Here is an 18,570-nt window from a genome sequence, read left to right as displayed (position 1 = left end):
ACTTACTAAAAATATTCTCTGTTACAAACCAATAGAATAGTATTTAAATTCTGGTGACCAAATACATAATTTGATTGAAAACAATGTTTTTCTATTGTTGTTTGGTTTTAGTAACTTTTTGTCTTAGAATGACTTAAAGAAATGTTTGTTTTTCTTATTGTGTTCCTGATGTGCTGCATCAGAAAGTCTTTCCTCGATTAAAGTTTGAAACAAACACTGCAGTTGTTGGTAGCTATGGTGCCTTACTTGAGACAAAAGATTCTTGCCTGTTCATCAAAGGCGTTGGGTCTCTGGTTAGAGAGCTCTTACTTAAACCACCCAGTCCAATTTCTGTCTCACCCCTATTTTCCTCTCTCACTCCACCCTTTTTTTTCCCCCTCCAAAGAACACACTGCTATTGGTGATCATTTCTTTAATTACTTGTAGGTGATATGTTTAAGTAATCCTTCTCCCTTGCTGGGTTGGAAGCTCTGTGAGGGGAGGGAGCAGATCTGTCGGCTTCCCTGCTGTGTACCCAGCTCCTAAAAGTACCTGGCACAAAGTAAACACTCCCATAATTGCTGAGGGGATCGATGATGAGTGATTCAGAGTTCCTGGACAGCTTCCACAATAAAGAGGGTTAGTGATAACAACTGGACAGGAATTTTCTCTGTACATCCTACTTCTCAAATAAGGCATCATTAGTAGGACCAATCAGCAAAATGTGTTAGCTTTTGCCTTGAATTCCTGTTTCCTTTTCATGAAGAGCCCAAGTAGGAAATGATAAGGGGGAAGCTGCTTGCTTTTTCAGAAGGCGGGACCTCAGAAGCAACAATGAAAGAACACATAATCAGCACTATTAGCACATTCAGCAATTATACTGAGCACTCATTATGTACCAGGCAGAAGGCTAGACCTAGGGGAACAAAGGTGAAGGAGATAGATCTAGAAACTCATAGTGTCAATACAGCAAGTACCAAAATAGAAACTTGAACCAAGTTCTAGAGAGCATTGAGGCAGGAGTGACGACTGACTGAGGAGTGAGTTGGACAGGGTGTCACAGAGGAGTGGACATTTGAAATGGACACTGAAGGAAGAATTGGAATTTAGCCTCATAGGAGAAATTCCATTAATGGATGGAACCCTGCAGTTCAGCCTTCTGTATCTTTGAGGAAAGTATGCACTACATGGGCAAGACAGACAAGTTTTACCTGCAAAGGTGTGTACAGGGAAGTGGTGTGTAGGAATATGAATAGGTAAAGGGTGTGTTAGGGCTGTAGGGGATGTCAGAAGTGGAATGTGTTCTTTAATCTCTGGCTATTTCGGCCACTTAAAAAACTTTTCCCATAGAAACATATTTCCTTTAGTAAATTAGAGGACAGAATTATTTTTTAAATACCATAACAGGTACATAATGATGCTATAGAAAACGTAGAAAACAGAAGAATTTACCTACAGTCTCACCATAACACAGTCATCATTTGCTTTTTGTTGTATTTCCTTTCAATCTCTTCTTTTTGTGTATATGTTGTCTGTCTTTTGTTAGCTGTCATATTGTACATACAATTTTATACACAAATTATTTTACTTGTCATTGTACCAGAAGGATATACCACATTATTCCTGCATGGTATTCCTTTCTCTTTGTAATGGATGTATCAAAGAGCAGGTGCCATTTTTAACATAACTATTCCCCTATTGCCGAAACCTTAGACTGTTTAGTTTCTTGCAATTATAGGTAATGTTACACTGAAAATATATTTGTGTCTATAATCTTTTTTGCTTTCAAGATTTTACCCTAAGAGATTCCTCCAAATTAGAACCACTAGATCAAAGAGTATAAATATTTTTGCAGATCCTGTTTCTTATTTCCAAGTTATTTTCCTATTTGTATGATTAATAGCAATATGAGGGAGTGCTGATTGTGCTATATTCTTTCCAGCATGAACTAGTGTAATTGACTTTCTAAGCTTATTAATTTAATAGCTTAAATGGATACCTTGTTTCTTTGAAAACAGTTGGCATTCAAATATTTGCTCATTCCTTCAATGACTACTTATTATATATATACTTTATATCAGTTCTGGGGAAAAAGTAGTAAACAAGCGTAATTCTTGCTCTCACACTGTATATTCTTACACTTAAAGAAAATTTCATTTAAAAAAATACTTGAGAGGTAAAACATTTTTGCAAAACTTATACAGCTGGTAAGCAGCTAAGAAGGGGTGTCCACCTGGTCTTTTATTTCAATCCCTTGTTCCTTCCAATCTGCTAGACTACTCTGCAAAGGCAAAAATAGGGGCTTGTTAGCAGAGTACCTGTTCCTCCAGGTGTCTTCCTCTAAGCTTTAACCTAATGATGATGCTGTTGCTAGTACTCAGAACTTTTCTAAAACAGTTTTTTTTTTAGAAATTTCATTCCAAGCCATTGCATGAGATACACACGAACATCAGCCTCACTGCTTTATAGTCTCATCTTGTTTATGAACAAAATGTGGTCCCCAGCTTCATCACACACCTTGTTATCTAGAGGAACAATGGCTTTTCCAGGAATCAAATCCAACTTCAAGGAAACAGGATTTGTCCTCTTTAAGGGTATATACAAAGGAGTGCCCAAAGTCTCTGAAAGTCGTTGTAGAAAAATAGCTTAGTCAATATTTTTAGTCAGTTGGAACACACATGTGAACCCCCTACCTCTTTGCAAAGGTTAAGACATTTACATGCTGTGGAAGTTACTTTATTTTTCAGTTTGTGTGAGGACTGTCAGCTTCCACTCCTGCTTGAGCACCTATGGGTTACCACCAAGTGTTTGACACGTCTGTCAATTTCAAGGAGAAGGGCCAGTGACCTTCAGCACAGTCTTGGTGATAGCACTTGTCATTATAACACCCGGTTATAAACAGCCCACTTCCTGGTGTCCTTGGGGTGGGAGTGGGGGCTGAGGAAGGAGGTAGCATTTAGGCATCTTGGACCTTCTTTTTTTTTTTAACATTTTTTTATTGAGTTATAGTCATTTTACAATGTATCAAATTCCAGTGTAAAGCACAATTTTTCAGTTCTACATGAACATACCTATATTGTCACATTTTTTTCACTGTGAGTTACAAGATCTTGTGTTTATTTCCCTGTGCTATACAGTATAATCTTGTGTATCTGTTCTGTATATGCCTGTCAGTATCTACAAATTTTGAAATCCCAGTCTGCTTCTTTCCACACCCCGTCCCCTTGGCAACCACAAGTTTGTATTCTATGTCTATGAGTCTGTTTCTGTTTTGTATTTATGTTCTTTTTTTTTTTTAAGATTCCACATATGAGTGATTTCATATGGTATTTTTCTTTCTCTTTCTAGCTTACTTCACTTAGAATGACATTCTCCAGGAACATCCATTTTGCTGCAAATGGCGTTATGTTGTCAGTTTTTATGGCTAAATAGTATTCCATTGTATAAATATACCTCATATTCTTTATCCAGTCATCTGCTGATGGACATTTAGACTGTTTCCATGTCTTGGCTATTGTAAATAGTGCTGCTATGGACATTGGGATGCAGGTGTCATTTTGAAGTAGGGTTCCTTCTGGATATATGCACAAGAGCGAGATTCCTGGGTCATATGGTAAGTCTATTCCTAGTCTTTTGAGGAATCTCCATACTGTTTTCCACAGTGGCTGCACCAAACTGCATTCCCACCAGCAGTCTAGGAGTGTTCCCTTTTCACCACAGCCTCTCAAAAAGTTGTCATTTGTGGACTTTTGAATGATAGCCATTCTGACTGGTGTGAGGTGATACCTCATTGTAGTTTTGATTTGCATTTCTCTGATAATTAGTGATATTGAGCATTTTTTCATGTGCCTATTGATCATTTGTATGTCTTCCTTAGAGAATTGCTTGTTTAGGTCTTTTGCCCATTTTTGGATTGGGTTGTTTGTTTTTTTCTTCTTATGTCATATGAGCTGTTTATATATTCTGGAGATCAAGCCTTTTTTGGTTTCATCGTTTGCAAAAATTTTCTCCCATTCCGTAGGTTGTCGTTTTGTTACTTACAGTTTCCTTTGCTGTGCAGAAGCTTGTAAGTTTAACTAGGTTCCATTTGTTTATTCTTGCTTTTATTTCTATTGCATGGGTAGACTGCCCTAGGAGAATATTTTTGAGATGTATGTCAGATAATGTTTTGCCTATATTTTCTTCTAGGAGGTTTATTGTATCTTGTCTTATGTTTAAGTCCTTGATCCATTCTGAGTTTATTTTTGTGTATGGTGTAAGGGAGTGTTCTAACTTCATTGATTTACACGCTGCTGTCCAGTTTTCCCAACACTATTTGCTGAAGAGACTGTCTTTATTCCATTGTATACTCTTGCCTCCTTTGTCAAAGATTAGTTGACCAGAAGTTTGTGGGTTCATTTCTGGGCTCTCTGTTCTGTTCCATTGGTGCGTATGTCTGTTTTTGTACCAATACCATGCTGTCTTGATTACTGTAGGTCTATAGTATTGTCTGAAGTCTTGGAGAGTTATTCCTCCAGCCTCTTTCTTTTTCTTCAGTAATGCTTTGGCAATTCTAGGTCTTTTATAGTTCCATATAAATTTTATTATGATTTGTTCTAGTTCTGCGAAATATGTCCTGGGTAATTTGATAGGGGTTGCATTCAATCTGTAGATTGCCTTGGGCAGTGTGACTATTTTAACAATATTGATTCTTCCAATCCAGGAGCATGGGATATCTTTCCATTTTTTTAAGTCTTCTTTAATTTCCTTCATCAATGTTTTATACTTTTCCATGTATAAGTCTTTCACTTCCTTGGTTCCTAGGTATTTTATTACTGTGGGTGCTGTTTTAAAGGGGATTGTTTCTTTACTTTCTTTTTCTGTTGATTCATCGTTAGTGTAAAGAAGTGCAACTGATTTTTGAACGTTAATCCTCAGGACTGGACGGCTTCACCGGGGAATTCTCCGAAAAATACAAGGAAGAACTCATACTAGTCCTTCTCAAATTCTTCCAGAAGATTGAAATGGAGGGAATACTCCCAAATTCATTCTGTGAAGCCACCATCACCCTGATACCAAACCAAAAAAGAGAATTACAGACCAATATCACTGATGAACATAGATGCAAAAATCCTTACCAAAATATCAGCAAATAGAATCCAACAGCACATAAAAAAGATTATACATCACAGTCAAGTGGGGTTCATCCCAGGATCACAAGGGTGGTTCAACATATGCAAATCAATCAATGCAATACATCACATCAACAAGAGAAAGGACAAAAACCACACGATCATCTCAATAGATGCAGAAAAAGCATTTGATAAAATTCAACACCCATTTATGATAAAAACTCTCACCGAAGTGGGTATAGAGGGAACATATCTCAACATAATAAAAGCTATATATGACAGACCTACAGCCAGCACAGTACTCAACGGTGAAAAACTCTCAAAAGCTTCCCACTAAAATCTGGGACAAGACAAGGCTGCCCACTATCACCACTCCTATTCAACATAGTCTTGGAAGTCCTAGCCACAGCAATCAGGCAAGAGAGAGAAATAAAAGGGATCCAAATAGGAAAAGAAGAGGTAAAAGTGTCAGTATATGCCGATGACATGGTACTATATATAGAAAACCCTAAAAGCTCCACACAAAAACTACTAGAACTAATCAAAGAATTCAGCAAGATAGCAGGTTACAAGACTAATGTTCAAGAATCAGTTGGACCTTCTTTCATATTCATATATCATATCATATCATATTATAGTCTCTTTAACACATTTTCCTTTTATTTTCTTTCTCTAACCAGTTAATTATCTCATAAAAATTAGTCTTTATCCCATTTCTTTTGTGATCTCCAAGAACGATCATAATTGCTTCTAACAAGACAATAGGCAAATCAAGGAAAACAAAATCTGTGTGTTTTTAAGGGAAAATAATTTTTTTAAATTGAAGTATGGTTGATTTACAACATTGTGTTAGTTTCAGGTATACAGCAAAGTGATTCGTGTATATGTGTGTGTGTTTGTGTGTATATATATATGTATAAATATATAAATCTGAATTATTTTCTATTATAGGTTATTATAAGAAATTGAATACAGTTCCCTTTGTTATACAGTAAATTCTTGTTGCTTATCTGTTTTATGTATAGTAGTTTGTATCTGTTAATCTCATACTCCTAATTTATCCCTTCCCTTCCTCGCCTTCCCCTTTGGTAGCCATAAGTTTGTTTTCTATGTTTGTGAGTCTTTCTAGTTTGTATATGATTCATTTGTATTATTTTTTAGATTCCATATATGTGATATCATATAATATTTACCTGTCTGACTTACTTCACTTAGTATTATATTTTCTAGGTCCATCCATGTTGCTGTAAAGGCAACATTTCACTCTTTTATGGCTGAGTAATATTCCATTGTGTGTATATACACATATATATGTGTGTGTATATATGTATATATATACATACATCTTCTGTTGATGGGCACATGGGTTTTTTCCATGTCTTGGCTATTATAAATAGTGCTGCTATGAACATTGAGTGCCATGTATCTTTTCAAATTAGAGTTTGTGTCTTTTGGGGATATATGCCCAGGACTGGGGTTGCTGGACGGTATGGTAACTCTCTTTTTAGTTAAAGACATCCATACTGTTTCCCATAGTGGCTGCATCAATTTACATTCCCACCAACAGTTTAAGAGGGTTCCCTTTTCTCCACACCCTCTCTAGCATTTATTATGTGTAGACCTTTTGATGATAGCTATTCTGACCTGTGTGAGGTGATACCTCACTGTAGGTTTCATTTGCATTTCTCTAAGAGTGATTTTTGCACATCTTTTTGTGCTCCTGTTGGCCATCTGGATGTCTTCTTTGGAGAAATGTCTATTTAGGTCTTCTGCCCATTTTTTTGGTTAGGTTATTTGTTTTTTTGATAATGAGTTGTATGAGCTGTTTGTATATTTTGGAAATTAAGCCCTTGTTGTTTGCATCATTTGCAAATATTTTCTCCCAGTCTGTAGGTTGTCTTTTCATTTTGTTTATGGTTTCCTTTGCTATCCAAAAGCTTTTAAGTTTGATTAGGTACCATTTACTTATTTTTGCTTTTATTTCTTTTGCCTTGGGAGATAATCTAAGAAAATATTGCTACACTTTATGTCAGAGAATGTTTTACCTGTGTTCTCTTCTAGGAGTTTTATGGTATCATGTCTTATATTTAGGTCTTTAAACCATTCTAAGTTTACTTTTATATATGGTGTGAGGGTGTATTCTAATTTTGTTGATTTACATGTAGGTGTCCAACTTTCCCACCACCACTTGCTGAAGAGACTTTTTCTCCGTTGTATATTATTGCCTTCTTTGTTGTGAATTAATTGACTATTGGTGTGTAAGTTTATTTCTGGGCTCTCTATTCTGTCCCATTGATCCATATGTCTGTTTTTATGCCAATACCATGCTGTTCTGATTACTGTAGCTCTGTAGTTTTGTCTGCAGTGTGGGAGGGTTATGCCTCCAGTTTTGCTCTTTTCCTCAGCATTGCTTTGGCAATTCTGGATCTTTTGTGGTTCCATTATCAATTTTAGGATTATTCTAGTTCTGTGAAAAATGTCTTAGGTATTTTGATAGGGCTCACATTAAATCTATAGATTGCTTTGGGTAGTATGGACATTTTAACAATATTAATTCTTCCAATTCAAGAGCATGGGACATCTTTAAGGGAAAAGAATTTTTTAAAAAGAAACAAATGCATCAGCCTGTGCAGTCTTTGGGAGGACCCGTAACTCCCATTAGACTCTCCATAATCCCAATATCCATTGTCATTGCTCTCTAATTAAACTACTTCTGTGCATCATGGTAATTTAAAATGTAAAACGAAACCCAAAAAGTCATATATTTCTAATTTTATGTATTGGCTTTATTTATTATTGTCCAGGTTTGGGGATAGAATACTGTCAATTTTGCATATTGTCTGTTTGAAAAAAAAGGATCTAACTTTCATAGAACAAGCTTGAGAGCTAGAGATTGATGTGTAGATACATTATTTATGGCCCACACTGCATATTAAACATCTAAAAATTCATTGCCAATACCTGAAATTTGAAATAGCTCACACAATCTAGTATCCCTGCTTCTTTTGAAAAATCAGATCATCTGACAACACTGGGCCAGAATTTCCACATCATACGATCACCTGGGGAGCACCACAGCTTCTTCCTTATTCAGGACATTGTTTTTCCAGTTTTCCACAAGCCTCTCCACTCCCTGATGTATTATACCTATTTTACCTATATGCATGAGCTGCTCTGGCCCCTGAAGACATGAGTTTATGACCTGTGTTCTACAGCTAAAACTCACTTAATGTTTCATGTAATTGGCAAATATTTATTGAACAATTTTCATTTTGCACAAGTGTTCCAAATGGTTCCTGTGCTTGAATGGTTCAGAATCTATTTGGGGAAATGAGATTTAATTGCATAGCCAGTAAAGTAATACAGGAGTATAAACCTAGACATGTCAGGAGGCGGTAAGTACATGGGTAATTTTCAGATGGGCAATGTAGTTAACGAACTGTAAACTCAGAGAAGGACTGAATGACCTTGAGAGGGTTAAGATCAAAGCTGTACTTTGAATGGTGAGTCAGAATAGCATTGCAGGGAGGCTAGGGGAAGGGGAGGGAAGATGAAAAGAATGTAAAATATGAACAAAAGCAAGTTGATAAGAATGAGCATTTTGGGGAACTGTAAGTAGGTAAGCCTGTGAGTTTGGTTGGATAAAGGAGCTGTTTATCAGAGTATGGACTGCCCCTCATCCGTGAATACTATCTGACATTCATCCTTTAATTCTTCCCATCATTGACTATTCACTCCACAATTGTTCTAGAAATACCCACACCAAAGGCAGCAAGCAGTTTGTGCAAACACTTGGCACACCTCCCTTTATGCAAAGCATGTTTTCCACTTTCTCAAAACTCCTTCTTTGTGTTACTGCTTCCTAGCCCTCCCTCCTCCAAGGTAAAATGGAGAGGAGACCTTGATTCTTGGCCAGGTAAGCTCTCTAGAATCAGCTGGGAAAACTTGGAGAAAACAAAAAGGAAGCCTAGAGAGGAAGGAAGGGCAGTTTGGACTGTACTAGCAAATTTTTTAAACAGCCCATGTTCTCCTGATCCTTTCACCTAACTAAGGCCCTCATCTGGAGAGTCTCACCCTCAAATCTCCTCCAGGACATTTTGCTCTGGACTTGTTCTTCTAATTCCCTGGAACCCCTGAGAAGGATCCTTAGGATGGCTTTGCATGCCCGTGTCCCAGTGTGTAGTGTTGCATAGAAGTTGTATAACTGAGGAAACCCAGCGCAGGCTTATGTTGAATGGAGGTAGGATCAAGCTGAAATAATATCCAGCATCCACCCTTCTCACCTCCCTTCAAAGTCATACACTGCATGAACATTTGTAGTCCCGGGAACATCCTGGGACAAAGCATATTGAGTGTACTGAAGACCAGAAAGAATTGGATCCAGCAGAGGGGAAATAACACTTAAAGGAGTAGGCCCTGGCCTGGGATTCAGAGCTGGTTTGGAGCTCTGGCTCTGGCCCCAAAATAGAGTAAGACACTGGTAAATCATCCAAATGCGGTTTCAGCTTTGATTTGTAAAACAAGAGGGCTGGACTAGGCAAGGTCTTCCCAAATCAGTTTTAAGGGATTTTAATAGATGTGAAAAGATGAAAGACTAAGCAGAGTTAAATAAATTTCTCGTTTACTACTGGGACTTGTCAGTGTCTTTAAAAACCTGATGTGCATTGTGAATCTCTTGAGAGAAGAATTGATATGCACCATATCCCAAGCTTAGTTAATCACAGAACTTTTCACTGTCTGTCCTCTGTGCAAAATTATCTCCTCAAACTGCTGTTACATAGAAATCAGTTTGGGAAAAGCTGCTGTGTAGTTTTCTTGTCAGATCTAATATGCTCATATTCTAAGTATGTAAAGAGGCAACAAAAGCCTGGAAAGCCAGACGTGTCAAAGAGAGCTCAGGGATCGGGTCATCGAACACTTCTGAAAAGATTGCAGATGGTAAGGATTTAGAGCAACGTTGTTGAAACATGGATGTTCTAGCTAAGGGATCTGGGAGGCAGATGGAACAGTTAAGTGGGAGGATGGAATTAAAACAACAAAATAAGTATAGAGTTAAGCAATTTTGCTATGAAGGGAAAGAGAAAGAAAGCTTAGGGTCACAGAAACATTCTGAGATAAAATGAAACTTTTTTTCATAGATTCGTAGTAAAAGAACCTGGGGCTAGGACTCTGTGACCTGAATTGTAGTCTAAACACATTGGTAACTGGATGATTTGGAACTTGTCACCCCACCTCTCCAGGCATCAGTTTCCTTAACTTTCAGAGAAGACAGTCTATATGCACAGACTTTTAAGGTTTTAAAATTATATGACTTTATTGGCATCTAGTTTAAGTTAGTTGGGATTGAGCCCTTCAGAAAGGGATTTGATGAGGAAAGATGTATGAAGAAATGAGGGCTGAGACATAGATTAGAGAGAATTAGGTCACAAGAGGCCCATTCTAAGCACCACAGGGATGGGTCTTTAATGGTACTCTATGAAACTATGAGGTCCAGCTACTGGGGTTTCTCTGCAGAATTGCACATAGACTAGATGGTATCTGTTCAGTTGGCTTTTTTATATTAGTGTGGCTTAATTTCCCAGCTAAACCGACTAGTCATTTGAACTAAACTGAGTTACCATTAATTCTTCTGAGGAATTGATTTACTTGATTAACTTCCATCCTGATTTTTTTTTTTTTTTTTTTTGGTTAGTAGAGTGTCCAGATAATTGCACTTTAGTGAGCCATTTCCAATTTTTGTCTGTTTGTAGTCTTGTGACATTTTCTAGATTTGATTTTTTTGGGTGTTTGCTAAGGTAAAATTAGCTTTAGTAATTTCACAATTATGAGACATGATAATGCATGTCTTGGTAAATAGTTTCAGATATATGGGAAGCACCAGTGTAGTTCTTTGTTAAGGATTAAATATACATTTCTAAGTGTGGTGGTGGACACCCATGCTTTCCACGAGTGTTTGTTGCACACATACTGAATGCCAGGTAATGTGCTGGAGAAGAAGCCATGGACAAATGCATTGTTGTTATCCTTATCGCCTGTGATAATGGGTGTCTAGCTTCAAAGAACTATTGCCTGCAAACATGCACTCCCTAATTCATTTTTACTTAATGATTCTATGCATTTTATATTATAAAAGAATGATAAAGTGGTAACTTTCAGTGAAGCATTAATGGAAAGAAAATTGCTTAGTCACCTTATTTATCCAGTACACGGTAAGAGAGGAGGAAAATGTTTGATAATACTGTTTTCTTAATACCACAGTGGTAAAAAAATTACCTTTTTTTTTTTTAGTAAATTGCTGAGTCACGCATAATTCAAAACCCACAAAAAAGCTAAACATCTCATGTGAAATGCGTTCTTCTTGAAAATCCTTAGCTGCTGTGTCTATCCTTGAGCAAAAATTTGACTACCCACCATTCTATATTTACACAGCAAAATAATGAAGGCACAGCTAATGCAAGCAAACTTAAATCTTGGCTACTTCTGAGCTGGGGGTGTGGGCACACACTTGGATTGGTGGTTTTCCTGGCCTCATTAACAGTAATATCCTGATCTCCATCCAACACAGACTTCTTTGCATCTATCACTCTCTTCCAAATTGTACAGCTGATGATCTCATGATTACAAAAGATAACAATTTTTCTTGGATTCTGCTTTTTCTGCACTAGGAAATTCAGGGATGAAGGGGTTGAGGAATTAGGCATCGAAAACGTTCAGTTTTGGCTTGGTGTTTCCTGTGTAGTGTGCTATTATGACGAATGGGTTTCAAAATGAAAATCTTTATACCTACTTGACAATCTTTATAAGCCTCAATTTCTAATCCTTCCAGAAGAGATCATGAAAAAGTGATCTCAAGTGTAACTCTTCTTCTACACCTTTGGGTATAGTTACTGTGTTCAAATGAAAGTCAAATTTAAACCTAAGGGGCTGGCCAGGATCTGACTGCTTCTATTTCATATATTTTAGGAATGTCAAAACAGGTTCACATTGTATTTTAATGAAAAATCTGGTCTTTTTAAAGTCTACCAATGTTTTAAAATGTTTAGGTTTTGTTTTTTGTTTTTTGTTTTTCCCCTTAGTTTTCTTCCTCCTCTTCAGCCTCTGCCCCTTCTTATTTCTCTACATCATCAGACACTTCAGACTGGGCATCCTGACCATTAGATACACCTCATCGTTGTCCTCTTCCTCCTCCTTTTCCCACCTCTTTGTCCACAAGTTCTCAGTCTCTAAGTTCTTTGCGTCTCTCTCCACCTCGCCTGTGCGCTCATGGACCTTGGCAATTAAGGCCTTGTAGATGCCATTATACTTGTTCCCAAAAGACTGAAATCCCTTCAAATTTTGCTTCTTTCTGACTCGTTGCTTCTGCAGCTTTTTGAGGGCAAGGACTCCGTTTTTCACAGAGCAAGTCAGGCTCTCACAAGAGCCATTTTTTAGGCTTTGGTACATTCTCTTCCAGGGACTGGGACTCCTCTGCCAAGTGACTCGTGCACCCTCAGTCTCCACTGTGCACTGGGCGCTCCACCACCACCTCTTCCGCTGCCGCCTGGCCTGGCTCCAAGGGTCCCTTGTTGCCTGAGTCTGTGGTGTTGGAGGGGTGGCAAAGGTGAGGGATGGCTCCTGCGGAGGCCCAGCTGCAGGGAAGGAAAGTAGGCCACCCTGGGGAGAGGCTGGAGGAAGTGGGAGAGGGCAGGCCTGTGACCGGAGCTCCTGCACAAAATGAGCCTCCTCTGTCCAGGCAGCTTTGAGGCAGACTTAACACCCTCTCCACATTCATTCACCTCTGTGCATTAGCTGCTCCGATACGCAGATGTCTCCAAATGGGTTCCTACCCTGAAAGAGTTGACCGAGGAGATGATACAAACCAAACCTCACACCCAGAAAGGAGAAGTGTGGAAATAGAGTTTGAGCCACATTTTGACACAGAGCGTGACACACAGAGTATAAAGAGTTCAGTTCTGTGCCAAGAAGGGGGCTGAGGCCAGCAGTGGTCACTCAAACATTCTACTGTGGCTTGTCATTGCAAGCCCTGCCCTTAGCAGCACTATCTCAGGACTTCACCCATTACTGTTGCAAATAAAATCAGTCACAACAAAAACTGCCTAATAAGAGACTGTTTCACACTTTGAATTGACAAGGCCAGTGTTTTCTCAACTCTTACGTGCAAAAGAACCACTTGGAGAAATTCCTGGGTCCTACTCCCAGAGATTTTAATTCAGTAGGTAGAGTTAGGGCACAAGAATTTATACTCAAGAGCTGGTAGTCTGTGGAACACCCTTTGAGTAACATTAGAATGGACAGATTGTGTAATGGTGATAGTAGAGGTAAGAGCTAAAAAAAACTGGTTCTCAATGACTTTCTCTTAAAGGCAGGTGAATCTTTAAACCAAATAATTTACTAGCCTATTGGTTTGCCAAACTCCTCTTATTTCTTCATTTGGAATCTATATCTGTCGGTGGAACCAGACTTTTGTTTCCCTAGGTTTTGTCCCTGGGATTGAAAGGGAGAGGGGATGGAGAAGAGGAATAGATGTCATTAAAAAGTATCATAAAGAGAGACTCAAAGTCATATCATAGATATGGGCCATCTTCCTTGTGATGGGATATCTAACCTATAAATTCACCTTACGATGGCAGTGTATCAGTTGGCCCTTGGTTACTGCCCTTCCTCACCTGGGTCGATTTTCCATGCTGAACCCCTAGATGCAGAGGGCCTACCACACTACGCCACTTTATATAAGGTGCCTGAGCATCCACGGATTTTGGTATATGTTGCAGGATAGGTGCTGGAACCAGTCCCTCATGGGTGCTGAAGGACCACTGTATAGTTATCTCACCTATTGTACAGGTATTTTGACTTAGACTTAATATGTTATGAATTCAACACATTAGATTTTTGCCATTGTGGATCATGATTAAACATTCATGAGGAGTAAAGTATTTCAATATCCTGAATCTTAAATTGAGAAGCCTCTCCTGGGGTAAAAGGAAGACCTCCATCATTAGGGACTCCAGATTCTATCGCAACAGCCCAGTCTTATGCTTTCCTTCTTGAGCCTGGTGGGCCAGCCTGTCTCCTGATGCCTCAGGCCAAGGAGTGACTGAACTGCATTAACTTGAAACTGCTGGCTGAAGGAATTTAACTGCTGTAAAGCCACTGGCTTTTGAACTGATGCCAATTTTCTTTGGCCCTGTTTACGGGGGCAAACTGGTCCTGCTACCCAGTCTAGCAGATCTGCTGACAGAGAGACTATGCAGCTGGGAGAGTTTGGGATACATTTTGTGACTTACTTACCCTCTCCACCCTGATTTAAGCCTTTTTCACTCCTAAGTGTTCAAAACCTGTGTGATGGGAAAAGCTCAGCTTTAAATAATGGCTTGGTTATTGATTTTCTTCTGAGCTCTGAGTAATAACATTCAGAGTGATGAGGCAGTCAGTTGGGCTTTTGGGTTCCAGTACTCACTTTATCACTTGGAGCCTTATGATTCTGGGCAAGACCTTTAACTTGTCTAAGCCTCACAAGAGCAAAAATTGAGTATAATACCCACTCTTCCTTTTTCACAGGTTGTGAAATTCAAACAAGTGAAAGTTCAAATGGTCATAAACTGTAAAGCATTCTAGGAGAATAATTAATATGAATGTTACAATTTATTATGTATTTTCTATTGTATGTATTTATTATAATCACATTCTGAATGTACACAAAGGGGTTTTAATTTATTGTAATCATCACCTCAATCTGGCTCTTCAGACATATGAAGATGTCTATAAAAAAAATCACTTGCCTTTTATCTTTCGGGTTTATATGCCATTTAATAAACAATGTTTCAAAGGTCATGTCTAATTTGCTGCTTCCTGCTTTTGACATAAGGCAGATTAACCCAACTTCTGGAGCATCCTGTGTAACACGCTTGTGAAGTCAGGCAGAGGGCGTGAGTGAGCAGGCTCGGACCTGCCATACAGCACAAGGGTGTTAGGAGGTTTTGTTTAGAAGTTTAATTCTTTTGTGCTGCCTTTAGTCAGCTGCTGTTTGAAACACTCAGATGAAAACAAATGCTGCTTGTCCTGGCAATACGGGAGGCTTATTGCAGCTTGACTAGCGTCGTGAGGGACGTTTGTTTATGACCAGCTGTACATGGGATACTGGAAAAAATTTTTGATCTCCAAGCCACAGACTTTGTCCCAAGGAGCTCACAGTCTAGTTATTGCTTTTATATGTGACAGAGATGTGAGTAAAAAAGAACTCGGATTTTTTTAAGTCTCATTTCACCTGTCATGTGCGTACTGATGGAAACAAAGGAGAATGAGACAGGAGAGGACTGAGAGAGGTGTTACCAGGGAAGGCTGAGAGAGAAATGTGCCAGTGAGGAAGAGCTGGAGGAAAAGGGTGGATGGGGGTCCCTCCTCAACCCAGAGCTAGAGCTGCTGATCCTGGGAGAGTCACATAGCCATTCTGAGCCTCAGTTTCCCTTTGTGTAATATGGGAGACTAAAGGGTCATTCCAGATGTAAAAATCTTCCAGTTTTACGAAGTAGGTTTGAAAATAAATTGACTAGTGAATGGCACTAGAAGATGATGGTTGAGGGTTCTGGAGCCAGTGTGGGTTCAGATCCATTCCACCCCTTCCAGCCTGTGTGACCTTTGGCGATTCACTTGACCACTATGGTCTGAGACCCCACACTAAGAACAGTGACTGGTGGAGAGCAAATGTCAGTATGTGTGAGCTGTTATCCCCCTTGAATATAAGAGGCTTTTGGAGCTAAGCAAATATATTGGCAATATAGAAACTGTCTTCTGTATGACAGTGAAAAATAAACACAAAAGTTTAGGAACTGGAAAGAGACAAGCTTCTCCTTTTTGTGCTCCTCTTGGTTGAATTGCAGTGAGAGAACAAACTGAAGGCTTTAGAGTGAAAGGGTTAGGGTGTCAGATCCCTCCTGAGCTCTTTCTTTCTTCTAATTTACTTTATTAGTGAGTGGTGGCGAGGTTCTCTTCAGGTTTGCTTTATAGCTTGTAATGATCTTAGAGCACTAAACAAATATGAAATTGTAGTAGAGCAGTCTCATCAGAGAACCTTACTGCTACATGATTATATCTGTGCCTCCCAGGCTGGCTTAATAACCCCCTCCAGTGCTTTGCTATACGCAGAGAGTGCCCTATACAGGACTCTTTTTGTCCATGACTATTCTCAGAGTGTGGGACAAAAGGTTTATTTATAAAAATAATGCTGACTAAAGGAAGTGAGGGAGAAAGGACAACTACAGAAAGCGTCCTTAACCAGATGGGGATCTGCCAAAGGCCTGAGCAAGAATTCTGCCAATTCTGGGGCTCTGGAGAGAGGAGAAAACAATAGGATAATGTGGATTTACTCCTCACGTGCACGCTTTTTTACTTCTTTATCTGGGAAACTGGGGCTCAGACAACTTGGGAAGCTTGCCCAGGTCATGTAGCTCATAAATGATAGAGCCAGGACTTGGCCTTGGTCTCTGTCCAAGGTTTGTGCTTTTGCCTCTCTAATATATTTCCTTAAGCCTTTCTGCCCTTGCTCAAAGAATCTCAGGGAAGGATAATACAAAGTGATTTTTTTACAACCTTTTCTACTCAGGAAGCCTTAAAGATGGGGTTTATATCACTTAAAGGGCTCCACTACCCTGAAGTCCTTTTATAGCTCTCAGTTTAAGAATGTGGTGCAGCTGGTAATTCAGCCTGGCTCTGAGCTAATGTGAGATTTACTTTGTGAGTTACCAGAGCTAAGCTAAGGTATTGAGACTTCATTATGTGACAGACTGAAGTGCTGTGAAGACCTAAGCAAATAAAAAGAGGTAACATTATGAGCATTTATGTTCATAAAATTTATGTTCAAAAAAATTAAGTTATGCAAGTTATGCTTGGCTATGCTTGACTAGAGAACTGGAAAGTACAAGGGGAAATGGGGTTGGAATGTAGAGTGGGACTAGACTGGAGTGCCAAGTTCAGATTTTTTTTTCTGTAAGAAACGAAATCAATAGACGTTTTTAAGCAGCCAGGTATTGTGATCAGTCTTTTAGGATAGGAACTCTGGCAACAGTATGCAGCAGGTTATAGAGATAGAAAGTGCTATCTAGCATTTAAGTTAGTAGGCAAATACAGGAAATAATGAGCATCTAATCAGGGCAGCAGTGGGAGTCAGAGTGGAGGCTGGGGGTAGAACTAGATTCAGAAAATGTTGGCAGGTGGAATTGACATGAATTGATTGATCGGCTATCATGTGAGAGAAGGAAGGAACTGGAGAAAGTATTAAGGTTTCTCTTGGGAACTAGGCTTATGGTTAGATCATTAATTGAGAATTTAATGGAGTGAGTTGCTGAGTCAGGAGTGGAGAAGGGACTGTAGAACAGGTTAATTTTGAAGAGTTTCTAAACTATATCCTGGAGATGGTTGGAAATGTGGACCTGGAACTTAAGAAAGACAGCTCATGGACTGGAGATAGAGAGGTGGGAGTCATCAGCATATGGATATGCACAGCCACTTACTTTCTTAGGCTGATAGTAAGTACTTCCTATTTTCCAGGTATTATGCCATGGTAGTACATTAGCTTGCTCAGGAAAAGCAGAAATTATGTAGTTGAATAAAATTAAAAATGGAACCTTGGGGAACACCATCATTTTAAGGGCCAGTGGACAGGAAGGGAAGAAACAGTCAATTAAAAAACAAAAGAGAAAAAAGAGGACTTAATTATTAGCATGGCAAGAGAAACAGACTGGAGAGATTCAGGGGGAAGAGAGTTTAAAAAAAGAACAAGTTGTTAAATGCCTACGGAGAGACTAAGTAGGCCATTGGTGTTGACAGTGGGGTCATGGGGTCTTTGGTGAACATAATAAGTACAGTTTCATCAGCAATATGAGTCTGAAAGCCGATCGCAATGGGTAGACTTCAAAGTGGGCAGTCTTTGAAAAGTCACTGTCTTCCGTAGGGTAAAGACAGAACTGACTCACAGAAATCAAGTTGTGTTGAGAGGCAGATCTCTGCTTTCCTCCAGCCTCCTATAAACTCATCTCTTACAGCCTCCCCCTAGGCTAACCCTTCCTACTGTTTTCCAGATCCTATCTCCCCTTCTTCCTCCAGGGTCTCAATTCACATGTCATTTCTTTTCTCCTCTGTAACCTTTGTTTCTCCTTGTTCACAGGCTCTTTCCCTAGAAGCATGCTAAGTCTCTTCTTGGGAAAAAGAAGAAAAAGGTTTTCTTTATTCTTGCCTTCAGGCTATTGTCCAACTGCCTTCCTTACCTCTACAGAGAAAGGACTATTTACATTCACTGTATCTATTTCTTCACTCCTATGCCCTTGGCAACACATTACAGTCTGGCTTCCAGCCCCATATCTCTGACTAAACTGTACTTGCTGGGTTCACCAAGATCCCATGACCATATTACTAATACCAGTGACCTACTTTTCCTTTCTGCTGGCATTTAGCAACTTGCTCTTTCTCGAAACTCTTCCCTCTAAAC

General features: G+C 39.1%; 1 protein-coding gene across 2 annotated transcripts in view; it reads left to right on the top strand.

Moving 5' to 3' along the window:
• The window catches only part of NCEH1 (neutral cholesterol ester hydrolase 1), a 54,775-nt gene that overhangs the window by 13,230 nt on the left and 22,975 nt on the right, over positions 1–18,570 (top strand). The window lies entirely within an intron of this gene.

Source organism: Camelus dromedarius, chromosome 2 (genome assembly GCF_036321535.1).
Source record: "Camelus dromedarius isolate mCamDro1 chromosome 2, mCamDro1.pat, whole genome shotgun sequence".
In the NCBI taxonomy this organism is placed as follows: Eukaryota; Metazoa; Chordata; class Mammalia; order Artiodactyla; family Camelidae; genus Camelus; species Camelus dromedarius.
The sequence above is the reverse complement of the archived record's forward strand: the minus strand, read 5'-3'. Positions and strand labels throughout refer to the sequence as shown.